Below are 15,749 nucleotides of genomic sequence, written 5' to 3' on the forward strand. Positions count from 1 at the left end.
TCAAAGGCGGGGGGGGCAAATTCTTCCCTACCGGGTCACGCTGAGGTCCCACCGGAGCTGATCAAGTTGACAGTCTACAGTGTCTCTTAGTAATTCGGACAAAAACTGGCATCAGCATGAGAGCACTACCATCCTGTGACAATGTTGTGGCCACTTCCGGAGAGCGGGACAGCAGGCGTATCCCTCCGCCGATGCACTGAATCAGCCTCCCTCACGGCACCAGATGTGGATAAGGTGGCGGACACACGTGGCAGCGGTATATCCATGGGGGATAGTCGAGCAACAGTGGCGGTTGCCCCCATCGGAAGCCCCCATCGGAGCGGGTGAGACTCAGCTGGCCGAGCGAGGCACTGTGCCACAAGAGGGGGCGCAACTGAGCTGGCCGAGTGAAGCGCTGGGGTGCAGCTGAGGAACCTCCACCTGGGGAGGTGGGGGAGGCTCGTTCGCGCCGCCTCTCCCTCCCAGTGCATTCTACACCGTCTCCTGGCGCAGGTATATGTGATGGTCGGACCAGGCAATAAGAGGGGGGGGGGTCATCAGGAAGGCATTCACCCCCCCCCCAAAAAAGCTTAAATTAAGTTGAATGGCTGCAAGAGCCCCGATTACACCAGCAGTCCTGTTAATATGACGATCTTGGGAAAAGTTCCTCTGTTGGATTGCAATGGCTGCAGTGTTGGTCTTGGGAAACTGCTTCCGAAAACTCTAAAGGCCACGAAAGCTTGCTATGCTGTTTCTTTGGAAATGCTGTGCTGGGTGATGGAAGTTATTGAAGAGTTGGCAGTGGTGTTTTTTGTAGATTTTGGACGCTCTGCCACAGTCCTGGCTTCGTCATTACGAGCACTTGAAAACAAGACATTCTGGGCAATACCACCCTTGACGCAGCCCTTTATGCTACAAGATGGTGTCTTCCATTCAGAAAATATTGTTGGCAGCATTTTGAAAGGAAAGATAAACGGCCGTTCTCCTAGTGAGTCTCACATTCTTACATTTATGAAGAATGTTGAAGAGTAGTATGTTGAAAATCTGAAGCCATCGTTCTACAAACTCTCAACCAGCTTGGATGGAAAAATCCTGAAGAATGTACAAACTGAAAACCAGTTTTTGTCTGCACACATTCAGGGACCAGGCCGCATTGCGAGGGCACCGCAGGACGTGTCTTCAGGTCAAACGGATTGTGGGACAAGGTCCAGAATGTAAGAGTCACCAAAAGGCTAAAAGTCCCACCGGACCCCGGGAGCTGGCCGCCTATGTCGGGGGCGATCTCAGGCCACACCAGGGCAACAAGACTTGGGGAGGGGGCAGGAGCCAAGTGCCCCCTCCCAGTCCGCGCCACCACACCGCCCCTCAGGGGCCTCCGTCAAGCGGTTCAGGGAGGCACCGCAGGCAGCTGTTCTTCAGATCAGTGGCTCTCACTGGCAAGGCTCCACTCCGTCAGCAGCGATCGTTGGCGCTGTGGTTGCGGCCGGAGGCCCCGCCTAGTCAACGCCCCGGCCTCTCCATCTCGTAGGCCGCAGAGTAGTCGGGGAGAAAAGAAGAGTCACCAAAAGGCTAAAAGTCCCGCCGGACCCCGGGAGCCGGCCGCCTATGTCGGGGGCGATCTCAGGCCACACCAGGGCAACAAGACTTGGGGAGGGGGCAGGAGCCAAGCGCCCCCTCCGAGTCCGCGCCACCACACCGCCCCTCGGGGGCCCTGAAGAATGTACAAACTGAAAACCAGTTTTTGTCTGCATAGCATCAGCAGCAACACTTGAGTCAGCTTTGTGTGAAGCCGCCATCTTGATTCAATCAATACCGTCCCCCTGCACACATTCAGGGACCAGGCCGCATTGCGAGGGCACCGCAGGACGTGTCTTCAGGTCAAACGGATTGTGGGCCAAGGTCCAGAAGAAAAGAGTCACCAAAAGGCTAAAAGTCCCGCCGGACCCCGGGAGCCGGCCGCCTATGTCGGGGGCGATCTCAGGCCACACCAGGGTAACACGACTTGGGGAGGGGGCAGGAGCCAAGCGCCCCTTCCCAGTCCGCGCCACCACACCGCCCCTAGGGGGCCTCCGTCAAGCGGCTCATGGAGGCACCGCAGGCAGCGGTTCTTCAGATCAGTGGCTCTCACCGGCAAGGCTCCCCTCCGTCAGCAGCGATCGTTGGCGCTGTGGTTGCGGCCGGAGGCCTAGCCTAGTCAACGCCCCGGCCTCTCCATCTCGTAGGCCGCAGAGTAGTCGGGGAGAAAAGAAGAGTCACCAAAAGGCTAAAAGTCCTGCCGGACCCCGGGAGCCGGCCGCCTATGTCGGGGGCGATCTCAGGCCACACCAGGGCAACAAGACTTGGGGAGGGGGCAGGAGCCAAGCGCCCCCTCCGAGTCCGCGCCATCACACCGCCCCTCGGGGGCCTCCGTCAAGCGGCTCAGGGAGGCACCGCAGGCAGCGGTTCTTCAGATCAGTGGCTCTCACCGGCAAGGCTCCCCTCCGTCAGCAGCGATCGTTGGCGCTGTGGTTGCGGCCGGAGGCCCCGCCTAGTCAACGCCCCGGCCTCTCCATGTCGTAGGCCGCAAGAGTGGGCGCAACTCAGCTGGCCGAGCGAGACTTGGGGAGGGGGCAGGAGCCAAGCGCCCCCTCCCAGTCCGCGCCACCACACCGCCCCTCGGGGGCCTCCGTCAAGCGGTTCTGTGAGGCACCGCAGGCAGCGGTTCTTCAGATCACAACAGAGTCTCATGCTCGATCGATTGAGCTGGCCAAATCAGGCAACAAGAAGGTGGGGGGGGGCACCTCTTGCTCAACCACCACCTGAGGAGGTGGTACTCTCTTCCTAGGAGGTGGTGGTGGTGGTGGAGATGCACCAGCTGAAGCTACAACACTTGCCATTGCTAAGTGATGAAAAAAGGTCTTCCTCTCACAAAGATGAAAGTCAGAGTGAGGAAACAAGGAGGGGTTTTCATCATTTGGGACAAAAAATAGTTCTAAACCAATGAAAAGTGTTATTTTTAGTTCACATGACCTAGCCTTACATCATTAGGAAACCAAAAGTGAAATGAACCAATGAAAAGTTTTATTAACAAGTCACATGACCTGTTATGCTTACGTTACGCGCTCCACGCCGCGCCCCGGATCGCTTCCGGGAAGCTGCGCTTCGCGCCTCGCTTCGCGCACCGGGTGCGCTAACGCGGCGCGTCATATGACGCATTACGCGACTACGCGATACTACAGTGTTTCTGGATGTTTCAGACTGAAGCTGGCGTCAGCATGAGAGCACCCCGTGCTACGTCGTGGCCATTCCGCGAGCAATCATGGCAGTCGCTCCCCACCGGAAGTCTGCGGGAGTCGGGGGCCCCGGTGACGCTTGTAGAATCTTCAAGGCTGAGGGGACGCTTTTGGGAATGGGGCCCATGCCCTAGCAGTCAAGCGTCCGAGTTCCAGGGTTGCCCAGAGCCATCCTTGCAGGCCAGGCCCAAGTCTGTGGAGCCGACCGCCATTTCGTGAGCTCCGTGGCAGCCGCCTGTCGCTGTACCGCAAGAGTGGGTGCAAGTCAGCCGGATGGCGGGTGAGACGATGTAATAGCAAGAGCAGGCGCAACTCAGCTGGCCGAGCGAGGCACTGTGCCGCAAGAGCGGGCGCAATTCAGCTGGCCGAGTGAAGCGCTGGGGTGCAGCTGAGAAACCTCCACCTGGGGAGGTGGGGGAGGCTCGTTCGCGCCGCCTCTCCCTTCCAGTGCACCCCACGCCGTCTCCTGGCGCAGGTATATGTGATGGTCGGACCAGGGCTCCGCAGGACGTGTCTTCAGGTCAAACGGATTGTGGGACAAGGTCCAGAATGGAAGAGTCACCAAAAGGCTAAAAGTCCTGCCGGACCCCGGGAGCCGGCCGCCTATGTCGGGGGCGATCTCAGGCCACACCAGGGCAACAAGACTTGGGGAGGGGGCAGGAGCCAAGCGCCCCCTCCGAGTACGCGCCACCACACCGCCCCTCGGGGGCCTCCGTCAAGCGGCTCAGGGAGGCACCGCAGGCAGCGGTTCTTCAGATCAGTGGTCTCACCGGCAAGGCTCCGGGAAATTTCCATTGCTTCATGTGGTTCCACTCCACATCCATTTTCAGTTTCAGGCAATACATTTTGCCGTGTGCCATTCATGCACACCTTGCACGTCACGTTTCAGTGCTTATTTACTAAACACAACTTTAAGTTGCGTTATCTCACAGTACCTCGCAGTACTCCTTGCACATTCCCTTTGCATGGGATTTATTACAGTTTGTATTTCACCTTACATCGTTTCATGTATGTGATTATAACTGTTTTGTGGATTCACTTTTTCAAGAATCCACCCAGGTGTATCTCACACACCTTCCTACATCTTTTCTTTCCATTTTCTCCTGCATTCACTTTTCATTTTCTCGCCACCTCCACTCTGGTCTGGCCAACCAGTGTGCTCTAGTGGTGATTACTATGTCTATTCTTCATTATTCATGTCTTTGCGTCACCATTGTTGCGCAAATCTCCTCTTTCTTCACTCGTTTATCTTTACATCACTTTTCCTTTTACCTTGCAACACTTGCATCTTATTCGCATCTGTTCTCTCTATAAGGGGGAAGAAGGGTTGGTTCCACTCATTTACATGTTTGAAAATGTATTTTTCATTCCCTCCCTTCAAGATGTTTCTCGAAGAAATTTTGCTTGTAACTTATTGTACCAAGTTCTCCCTTCTCATTGTAAAGAAGGGAGAAGATGTAGTGTACTGCTCAGCCAGGATGTGTGACGTGTAGAGAATATGGAATGTTAGAATGTCGGTTAGATGTCATCAGTTGCTGAATGGGCTGAGCAGAGCACAGACTCCTCCTGGTGGGGTTCTCCTTCATCTTGAATACAACTAAAATAAATACATCATTTAAATCACAAAAAATGGACTTATTGTTGTTCATTACAGCTCCCCTCCGTCAGCAGCGATCGCTGGCGCTGTGGTTGCGGCCGGAGGCCCCGCATAGTTAACGCCCCGGCCTCTCCATCTCGTAGGCCGCAGAGTAGTCGGGGAGAAATCCCGGGAACGGCGGCATGTATTTGGATCGATGTTGCAGTAGGCTGCCATGTAAATAGTTATTTAATAAAAGTTTTACCCTGTTACTTTGCTGGTGTGTTGTATATATTTATAATATTTGCATAGGGTTTGTCGTTATTTTGGGCGGGGTGGCCGGCGGAGCCGAGCTGTCTTGCAGCCATCATGGCGTCGAGCTCGGTTCCTCTCACTAGTTTCATATTTCTCATGAGGGGTTGTTCCTAATGTTTCTATTTTAGCGAGGTCAAAAAGAGATCCCATTAGTGGCCTACTGATTTTGCTTGATTCCTTTTGTTTTTTCTAACGATTTTTCACTATCTGCAAAGACTAAACAGAGTATTGCGACTCTGTGCTTGTTTGTAAATAGAGAATGAACCAAAGAGAAGCAATTCCAAAACAGTAAATGCTTGGATAACAATCAATCAAATGGAGAGGGAAGCAGGCACGACGGATTACAACGGGGGCAAAGGCCTGCGTTACCTACCCTTCACTATCTGCAAAGAGAGAATACTCCTAAAAGAAAAGAGGGGGAGGGGGCAGCGTTCAAAGCACATCAGCGTGCATAAACACGAAAATGTTTTTACCTACCACGTACTTGACATTTTAAAGCTTTTGATATTTGCTAATAAAAACACATTGAAATTCACTGAAAAAACCATAGGTTATAGACCATATATAGTTAGGAATTAGCATTTACAAAACCTTGAAAATTCACTGAAAAAAACACGGGTTATAGACCATATATAGTTAGGAATTAGCATTTACAAAACCTTATTTTACTCACACAAAACCATTGAAATTCCATATATAGTTAGTTGCACTAACTATATATCGCGCACCCGCAATCCACTGCTGATGATGTCACATATTACATAATTCATGACATGGTCAGTGACATCACTGATGACATCACTGATGACATCTTAAATGACATCACTGATGACATCACTGATGACATCTCAAATGACATCACTGATGACATCACTGATAACAACATCCAGTGTCTGTATGTTTCTGTAAACTTTAAATATGTCTTACATATTGAAGAATGAGTGGATGTATAAGTGTCTGGATGAAGGATTTAGTAAGTGCATGACTGACTGTATGAGTGAGTGATTAAATGTGTCTCACTGAGTGCATGGGTTAGTGACTAAACTGTCTTAATTTGTGCATCATTATGTCTGTTGTTCTGTAAACTGCTGCATGTATTGATCAGTAGCTATATGAGTAACTATATGGGTTATTGATTGGTTGCCCAAGTATTTGTATGGGAGACTGAGTGTGTGTGTGGGTGGTTGGGAGGTGTATGACTCTGTGCATAGATGTGTGAGCAGTTGATTCACTAGATGTATGGGTTCAAAAGTGCATGTGGGAACAGCTGTATGGGCGGTTGACTGTGTGCATGAGTGTATTGGTGAGTGAATGGATATCTCAGTGCTACATGTCAAAGTAAGAACATATGTCAAACACAGTATATGTGAGAGTTGACATATATAAATAACTGTGCATAAGAGCCAGTGAATGTGTGAGTGGCTGTTTGGATCATTCTGAAATTGTATCAGGGATTGTATAAGAGAGTAAATATGTGTTAGTATCTGTTTGAATAAGTAAGGTGTGTATAACTGTATAGTTGAGGAAATGGAGGTGTGATTGATTCTTTGCATGACTGACTAGGTGTGTGAGTAACTCAATGGATGAGTGACACTCTGTGAGTGTCTGTTTACACTGAGTGTATATAAGGTTATATTAGAGTCTGAAGAAGTTCATCGTATTATCACATGAATGATGTCATCAGTGATGTGATCAGTCATATCAAATGAGATGTCATCAGTGATGTCATCAGTGATGTCATTTGAGATGTCATCAGTGATGTCATCAGTGATGTCACTGACCATGTCATGAATGAAGTAATATGTGACATCATCAGCAGTGGATTGCGGGTGCGCGAAATATATAGTTAGTGCAACTAACTATATATGCGAATTTCAATGGTTTTGTGTGAGTAAAATAAGGTTTTAAAAATGCTAATTCCTAACTATATATGGTCTATAACCTATGGTTTTTTCAGTGAATTTTCAAGGTTTTGTAAATGCTAATTCCTAACTATATATGGTCTATAACCTATGGTTTTTTCAGTGAATTTCAATGTTTTTTTAATAGCAAATATTAAAAGCTGTTAAATGTATTCTTTTTTTAAAGGAAAAATATATTTTATATGTATTTAATATAATTTTTTTATGTATATATATATATATATATATATTTTTTTTTTTTTTTTAGTTTCGCTACCGGTTCGCGCACCGGGTAGCTTCCCGTTAGCTCAATTTTATGCCGCGACCCGGTCCGCGCACCGGGAAACGTCCCGTTTGCACAACTGCCGCGTTCGAGAACAACATCGCGACGCGTCGCGTAAGCGCGACGTATCGCGTTGCCGCATAATGCGTCTTATGACGCGCCGCGTTCGCGCACTCGGAAGTGCTCCGGAGCGCGAACGAGGCGCGAAGCGCAGCACCCCGGAAGCGCTCCGGGCGCGGAGTGGGACGCGTAACGTAAGCGTGATAGGTCATGTGACCTGTAAATAACACTTTTCATTGGTTTAGAACTATTTTTTTTCCCAAATAATGAAAACCCCTCCTTTTTTCCTCACTCTGACTTTCATCTTTGTGAGAGGAAGACCTGTTTCTCCTTGTTGAAATAATGGCATCTGTAGTAGCTGCAGCTGGTGGACCCCCACCCCCACCACAACACCCTAGGAAGGAAGGACCACCTGCGCAGTTCCTTCCAAACCCAGAGGAAGAGGAAGAAGAAGAGGAAGAGGACGTACAGCCGAGGCAGTTCTTGCCTGAACAGCCCCGCAAATCACACCACAAAGACCATTTTATATGGCAATTTTATTCTTTTCCTCGAGACCAAAAAAAGGTCAATGCCCGATATGTGACATGCCTCATTTGTAAAGATGTTTTGTCTAGAGGTACAAACAAAAAGTATAGTTTTGGTAACTATACTATGCACCGCCACATGCAGAGGTGGCATCCAAACAATTACAGCGCTGCTGAGCTGCGTCACCTCCAAGATAACCTACCAACTCCTGTGGCCAGTACATCGTCACAGGTAACTCTATCGGGACCAGAGGCGAGGGAGACTGTCCCAAGCATTCAACAGAATTTTGTGCACATGAAGCTAGTGTGCATTTATTGTGGTGAACTAATTTCATATGGGAATATGAGTATCATTTTAATAATAGAGCATTTGAAAACCACAAGTGCTCAAAACGCCCCAAGAAGTAAATTTTCTTTTTTTTTGCTCCTGTTGAGCCCTTTCTAATGTCTGTTTTTCGTTGTCCCCCCCAAAAAAACAAAAAAAACATAAAATTGTTCAAAAAAAAAAAAATGTTCAGAAAAATAAAAAAAAATATAAAACAACAAAAACATTAAAAAAAAAGTTCTTTTCAGAACTACCTCCCATTTCTAAAAAATTACTAACATTTTTAGCACTCTTGACTTCATTTTTCTCATAGGTGCGCTTCCCGGTGCGCGCACCTGAGAGCGCCCCGTTAGCGCAATAAAAAAAACAAGAAAAAAAAAAAACAAGAGAAGGAGAGCATAAGAGAAAGAGAAAGAGAGAGTAATGTTAAGAGACAGACAGCAAGAGAGAGCAACACAGAGGTACTGTATAATGCATAGTAAAACAGTGTAAAAGATATAAGCAAGTGTAAGAGAGAAAATGAAAAAATATAAGGCTGTGAAACAAAGAAAGAGAGAAGAATAATACTAAAGCAGAGGCAACTCACTATAACTTGCGCGTGCAATGCACTGCTGATGACGTCACATATTACATCACTCATGACATGGTCAGTGACATCACTCATGACATCACTGATGACACCATCCAGTCAATGTGTGTCTTTTTAAAAAATAAATATGTGTTATATATGTATATGTAAAAGTTGATGGAAGAATACATGTTTAAATAAGTGTTTACATGGATGTTTTAAAAACAAATTTGATTGGTTAACTGGTTTATTAAGTGTATCTTAGTGAATACATATATTAGAGAGTAATGTTTAAATATTAAAATATATGTATTAGTGTTTCAATTTGTGTATAAGTAGCTGCATGGGTTGGTGAGTAGCTACATGTGTATGTATATGGATTATTAGATGTTTTTCTTAGTATCAGTATGAGTGTTTGTATGGTTTGGTGGGGGTATTACTTAGCACATAGATGCATGAATGACTGACTCTCTCTTCGTATGTGTTTTGAAGACAGCATATGTGCAGGACTGTATGGGTGGGTGAGTGTGTATATGTGTGGGTTAGTGAGTGAATGACTGTCTCACTAGTGTCTTTATCAGTAACTACATATGTTTTAATCTAGTATATGTGAATATTGATGTATATAAGTGAGTATATGTGAGAGTGTGGGATTGTAAGAGTTCCTGTTTAAATTAGTATGTGTTTCTATAAGTGATTGTTTAAGAGAGTAAGTATGCGTAAGTTTCCTTAGAAATAAAGTGGTAGTGTGTGTATAGCTGTATATGCAAATAAATGGATGTTTAATAGTTTATTTGCATGTGTGAGTATGTGTGAGAGTATCTTTTGGATGACTGTCGGTGTGTAACAGGATGTATAGGTGTATCACTACATATGATGAGTGAGTATATGTATGAGTGACTATATAGAACTGTTGGTGAATGAGTGGATGTGTATATAGATGGTGGAATTATTGAATTGGTAGTTGGAACTGGTATGGGTATCTCCATTTTTTTGAAAATGTTAGTTTCTATTTCTGAATATGTGTTTCAAGGGTTACATTACAGTGAAAGGAGGTCTGTCACTCTGTCACAAGGATGGTGTCATAAGTGATGTCATGAGTGATGTCACTGACCATGTCATGAGTGATGTAATATGTGACGTCATCAGCAGTGCATTGCACGCGCAAGTTATAGTGAGTCCAACTAACTATAACGTGGGAATTTCAATGGTTTTATACGAGTAAAATTTCCAGCTAACTATAACTGGTGTAAAACCTATGGTTTTTTCAGTGAATTTAATAGGTTTTTTAAATGCTAATTCCTAACTATAACTGTGGTGAAACCTATGGTTTTTTCAGTGAATTTCATAGGTTTTTTAATAGCAAATCTTTATAGTTATAAAAAATAATAAATTTTAAAGCGAATTTTATATTGTATAATTATGTCATTTTTTAATTTTTAAATTTTTCCACCCCGGGGCGCTACCGGGGCGCGGACCGGTGAACGCACGGGTAAGCGCAATGTTGCGGCGCGCCCCGGGGCGCGTACCGGTGAATGTCCCGATAGCGCTATTGCTGCGAATGAAAACAACATCGTGACGTATCGCGTAGCCGCCACGCCTTGCGTCATAGGACACGTATCGCGTAGCCGCGAGATGCGTCTTATGACGCACCGCGTAAGTGCACCCGGAAGCGCATACGATCGCGCAACGTAAACGCCCCGATGCGCTTACGATACATGCCCCGGGACGCGCCCCAGGGCGCGTAGCGTAAGCGCGTCAAGCCATGTGACTTTAAAATAACACTTTTCATTGGTTCAGAACTTTTTTTTTTCCAAATTGTGTGAAACCCACCCATTTCTCTCACTATTGCTTTGTACTTGGAGAGAGCAAGAGCTGTTCTGTGTACTGTCTTCATCTCCTACTTTCCTGATCTACAGCAATGGCTGCAGGGGAGTCATCCAGCAGTGATTGCGACGGATTTTTGGATGAGGACCCTCCTCACCAGAAGAAAAAGGACCATTTCATCTGGAAATTCTATGACATCCCTGAAGGACAAAAAAAAGTCAATGCTCCAAAAGTAACCTGCAAAATATGTGGCAGTACTTTATCCAGAGGCAATCCTCTAAAAAAATATAGCTTCGGAAATGCCAATTTAATCAGGCATGTCAAAAGAAGACACCCAAACAACTTTGCCAGGGAGAGTGTCAGGGAGCTGGCACGGAATTTACCCACAGATGGCGGCAGCACCTCCACTGGTGGAGCAACACCTTCGGGACCACCCCGTGGAAGAATGGTCGCTAACATACAGCTGGTGTTTGCAGGCATCAAATTTCTGTGCACGGAGTGTGATGAACTGCTCTGCTATGAGGAGCAGAGTGTTGAACTCATTGCCATAAAGAAACAGCAACACCGCTGCCCTGCCAGTCCCTAAATTCTCCCTTTTTTTGCTCCTGTTGAGCAGTTTTGGAATCCCTGTTTTTGTTTTTCCCCTGAAAAAAATAAAAAAAAAATATAAAATCATTTTAAAAAGTCCAAAAAAAAACAAAACAACAAAAACAAAAACAAAAAAAAGTTCTTTTCAGAACTACCTCCAATTTATAAAAAAAATGCTATTTAAAAAAAAAAAAGTCTGTCATTTTTTATCTCCATGGTACGCTCCCCGGTGCGCGTACCGGGCGCTCCACCCCCCCCCCCCCCCCCCCCCCCCGCAAAATTTGATTTTTTCTTTTTTTTTTACCCGCGGGACCCTTTTATGGCCCCCACATCAAAACTAGGGGGTCAGGGGGGGTGTACCCTGCCCCCTTTTGCTCATTTCCCCCTTTGATTTTTGCCACCTCTTGTGTCTCAATCCTACCGAGACACAAGATGGCGGCCGCTGCGGACTGTTTCGAATGTTTACAGACACCCGAGAACCAATCAGCTTGCCGTGCGCAAGTCGCGTGGCGCGCCCGGATCGCTCCCCGGTATGCGTACCGGGGCACGGCTCTAGATATATAAAATTTTTTAAACCTGAATTACTCAAAATCCACTGGAGCACATATCTTGAGACATAGCAAAGGCACATGGGGCTACCAGTCCCTACAATTTTGTCAAGTTTGGTGAAAATCCATTCAGCCGTTCGAGCTAAAAGTGCGACCGACCGCCCTATGGAAATTAACATGGGGAAAACACGTTTTGGGACCCCCCTTTTATCTCGGCCCCCGCTTGACGAATCCCCCCCAAACTTTAAGGGAAGGGGCGGAGAGCCGCAAGGCAAAGTTGCTGAACAATTCAGGCTGATTCCCCAACCGGCGCCAAAGTTATTCCAAATAGAATGTTGCGATTTCCCTATGAAAATCAATCCTAACTATATATACCTACTGGCGACCGCCAGTAGGTAATATATATATATATATATATATATATATATATATATATATATATATATATATATATATATATATATATATATATATATATATATATATATATATATATTCACTGAAAAAACCATAGGTTATAGACCATATATAGTTAGGAATTAGCATTTAAAAAACCTTATTTTACTCACACAAAACCATTGAAATTCCATATATAGTTAGTTGCACTAACTATATATCGCGCACCCGCAATCCACTGCTGATCATGTCACATATTACATCATTCATGACATGGTCAGTGACATCACTGATGACATCACTGATGACATCTCAAATGACATCACTGATGACATCACTGATGACATCATCCAGTGACTGTGTGTTTCTGTAAAGTTTAAATATGTTTTAGATATTGAAGAATGAGTAGATGTATAACTGTCTGGACGAAGGATTTAGTAGGTGCATGACTGAATGTATGAGTGAGTGATTAAATGTGTCTCACTGAGTGCATGGGTTAGTGACTAAACTGTCTTAATTTGTGCATCATTATGTCTGTTGTTCTGTAAACTACTGCATGTGTTGATCAGTAGCTATATGATTAACTATATGGGTTATTGATTGATTGTCCAAGTATTTGTATGGGAGACTGAGTGTGTGTGTGGCTGGCTGGGAGGTGTGTGACTCTGTGCAGATCAATGTGTACTTGTATCAATGATTGTATAAGAAAGTAAGTATGTGTTACTATATGTTTGAAAATGTAAGGTGCTCTATGTTTAACTGTATAGACAAGAAAATGGAAGTGTGATTGATTCTTTACAGGACTGACTAGGTGTGTGAGTAACTCCATGGATGAGTGGCAGAGTGTGAGTGTCTGTATAGGTGTATGAGTGCATATGATAGTGTTGTAAAGATGAGTGATTGTATGTATGAATGATTGTATGGGTGAATGAGTGAATGTGTGTGTAGACGTAGGAATCAGTGAGTACGTATGTAGTAACTAGTATTGGTGTGTCAATGGTTTCAAAAATTATACTCTGTATTTAACACTGGGTGAAACAGAGGTTATATTAAAATGTGAGGAGATGCATTGTATTGTCACATGAATGATATCATCAGTGATGTGGTCATTGATGTCAAATGAGATGTCATCAGTGATGTCATCAGTGATGTCATTTGAGATGTCATCAGTGATGTCATCAGTGATGTCACTGACCATGTCATGAATGATGTAATATGTGACATGATCAGCAGTGGATTGCGGGTGCGCGATATATAGTTAGTGCAACTAACTATATATGGAATTTCAATGGTTTTGTGTGAGTAAAATAAGGTTTTTTAAATGCTAATTCCTAACTATATATGGTCTATAACCTATGGTTTTTTCAGTGAATTTTCAAGGTTTTGTAAATGCTAATTCCTAACTATATATGGTCTATAACCTATGGTTTTTTCAGTGAATTTCAATGTTTTTTTAATAGCAAATATCATAAGCTGTCGAATGTCAAGTACGTGGTAAGTGAAAACATTTTCGAGTTTATGCACACTGATCTGCTTTGAATGGTGCCCCCCCCCTCATTTCTATTAGGAGTACTCTCTCTTTGCAGATAGTGAAAGGTAGTTAACGCAGGCCTTTGCCCCCGTTGTAATCCGTCGTGCCTGCTTCTCTCTCCATTTGATTGATTGTTATCCAAGTATTTACTGTTTTAGAATTAGTTCTCTTTGGTTCATTCTCTATTTACAAACAAACACAGAGTCGCAATACTCTGTTTAGTCTTTGCAGATAACGAAAAATCGTGTAAAAAAAAAGAAAAGGAATCGAGCAAAATCAGTAGGCCACTAATGGGATCTCTTTTTGACCTCGCTAAAATAGAAACATTAGGAACAACCCCTCATGACAAATACAAAACTAGTGAGATGAACTGAACTCCACACAATGATGGCTGCAAAACAGCTCGGCTCCGCCACCCACCCCGCCCAAAATAACGATAAAGAGCGGCTGCCATGATTGGTTGCGGAATGGCCACAACGGAGCTACGAAATGGTGCTGCTCTCATGCTAACCCCAGCTTCGGTCTGAAACATCCAGAAACACTGTAGACTACCAATTCGATCAGTTCCGGTAGCGCCCCAATGTAACCCGGTAGAGAAGAACTAGCCCTCCCCTCTTTGACTGATGGTTCTTGTTGCCTGTCCCTTCTGTTGTCATTTAACAGAACTATTTAGCCTGCTGAAAGGGGTTGTGTTTCGACCGCTGGTTGGTGGAGACATTTTGACTATATTCTGGACCTGCGTTGTCGCGTAATGCGTCATATGACGCGCCGCGTTAGCGCATCCGGAAGTCATCCGGGGCGCGCAGCGCGTAACGTAAGCATAACAAGTCATGTGACTTGTTAATAAAACTTTTCATTGGTTCATTTTACTTTTCTTATTCTAATGATGAAAGCCTTGGTCATATCACCTAAAAATTACGCTTTTAATTACTTCCGAACATTATTTTCTCTTAAATATATGTTATAATGTTCCAGGCTAATGTACTTTCCCGGAAATTTTACAACTGTCCTGCAAGTAAAATATATTCTTTTTTCGAGAAAAAGAGCGTTTCTTCGTCCCATGACGGAGCCGTTGAGCAAAAGAGGGTCGACCTGCTGTCTTAGTCGCCGATACGCCTGAATATGAGATTCTTATCGATCACTTTATGTTGCAGGAATAGAAAACACAACAGCCCTTGACCATTTATCTTTACTGCGTTCCTTCGTATTATACCTTTTACCCTTCATGTAATTGGTCTGCTTTATTTCACTTGCCTTTTAATGATTCTAAAACAGTGACTATTATTAAAAACTTTACCAATGTATACACTACTACCATGTTTTCTTTTAAAAACCTTTATTGTGAAAATTTCATTATACAAATACGAGCCTATAACCACGTGGGCCTGCCACGGAGCAAACTGTAATCGTATATGATGAATAGACATTTACACTGTAGAGGAACGTAACGGGCGGGCCATTAGGTTGCAAAAACTAAGGTGTCTAACAGTTACGGAATCGGTGGACGTACATTTTATAATTAAAATACGACAGGGCCAGTTACAATAAAATTATCTAGATATACATTTGCGGGCAAGTACCATGGGTGACGTTAATTCGAATTTTCAACAGTACAGTAATCAATAACACATCAGAACTTAATATCAATAGGGATGTCGAAATATTCAATCAATTCTCGTCCCCGCCCGCCATGTGCTTCAAAACTGCATACGTATCTCGTGATTTCAAGGTTCTGCAACCAGTACACAACAAGGAGTTACGAGTCCCATTTATTCCGGCGCCATTTTGGGCGAGGACGGGCAGGTCCAGGATATAGTCAAAATGTCTCTACCAACCATCGACTATGATGATGTTCATATGCTGTATTTATTAGAGTAACACTCATCTGCCCACATGAAATTAATTTACCACAATCTAAACATGTCATTTTAATCTTTCCAAAGTTCTTCTAAATATTTGGGACCGTTTCCCTTGCCTCTGAAGCTCTCAGTGCCACTTCTTTGATGAATGTACTAGCAGGTCAGGGGTTCTCCTCCAAATCTCTCTTTTATGCAGC

This window comes from Lissotriton helveticus, chromosome 8 (assembly GCF_964261635.1).
Source record: "Lissotriton helveticus chromosome 8, aLisHel1.1, whole genome shotgun sequence".
Lineage (NCBI taxonomy): Eukaryota > Metazoa > Chordata > Amphibia > Caudata > Salamandridae > Lissotriton > Lissotriton helveticus.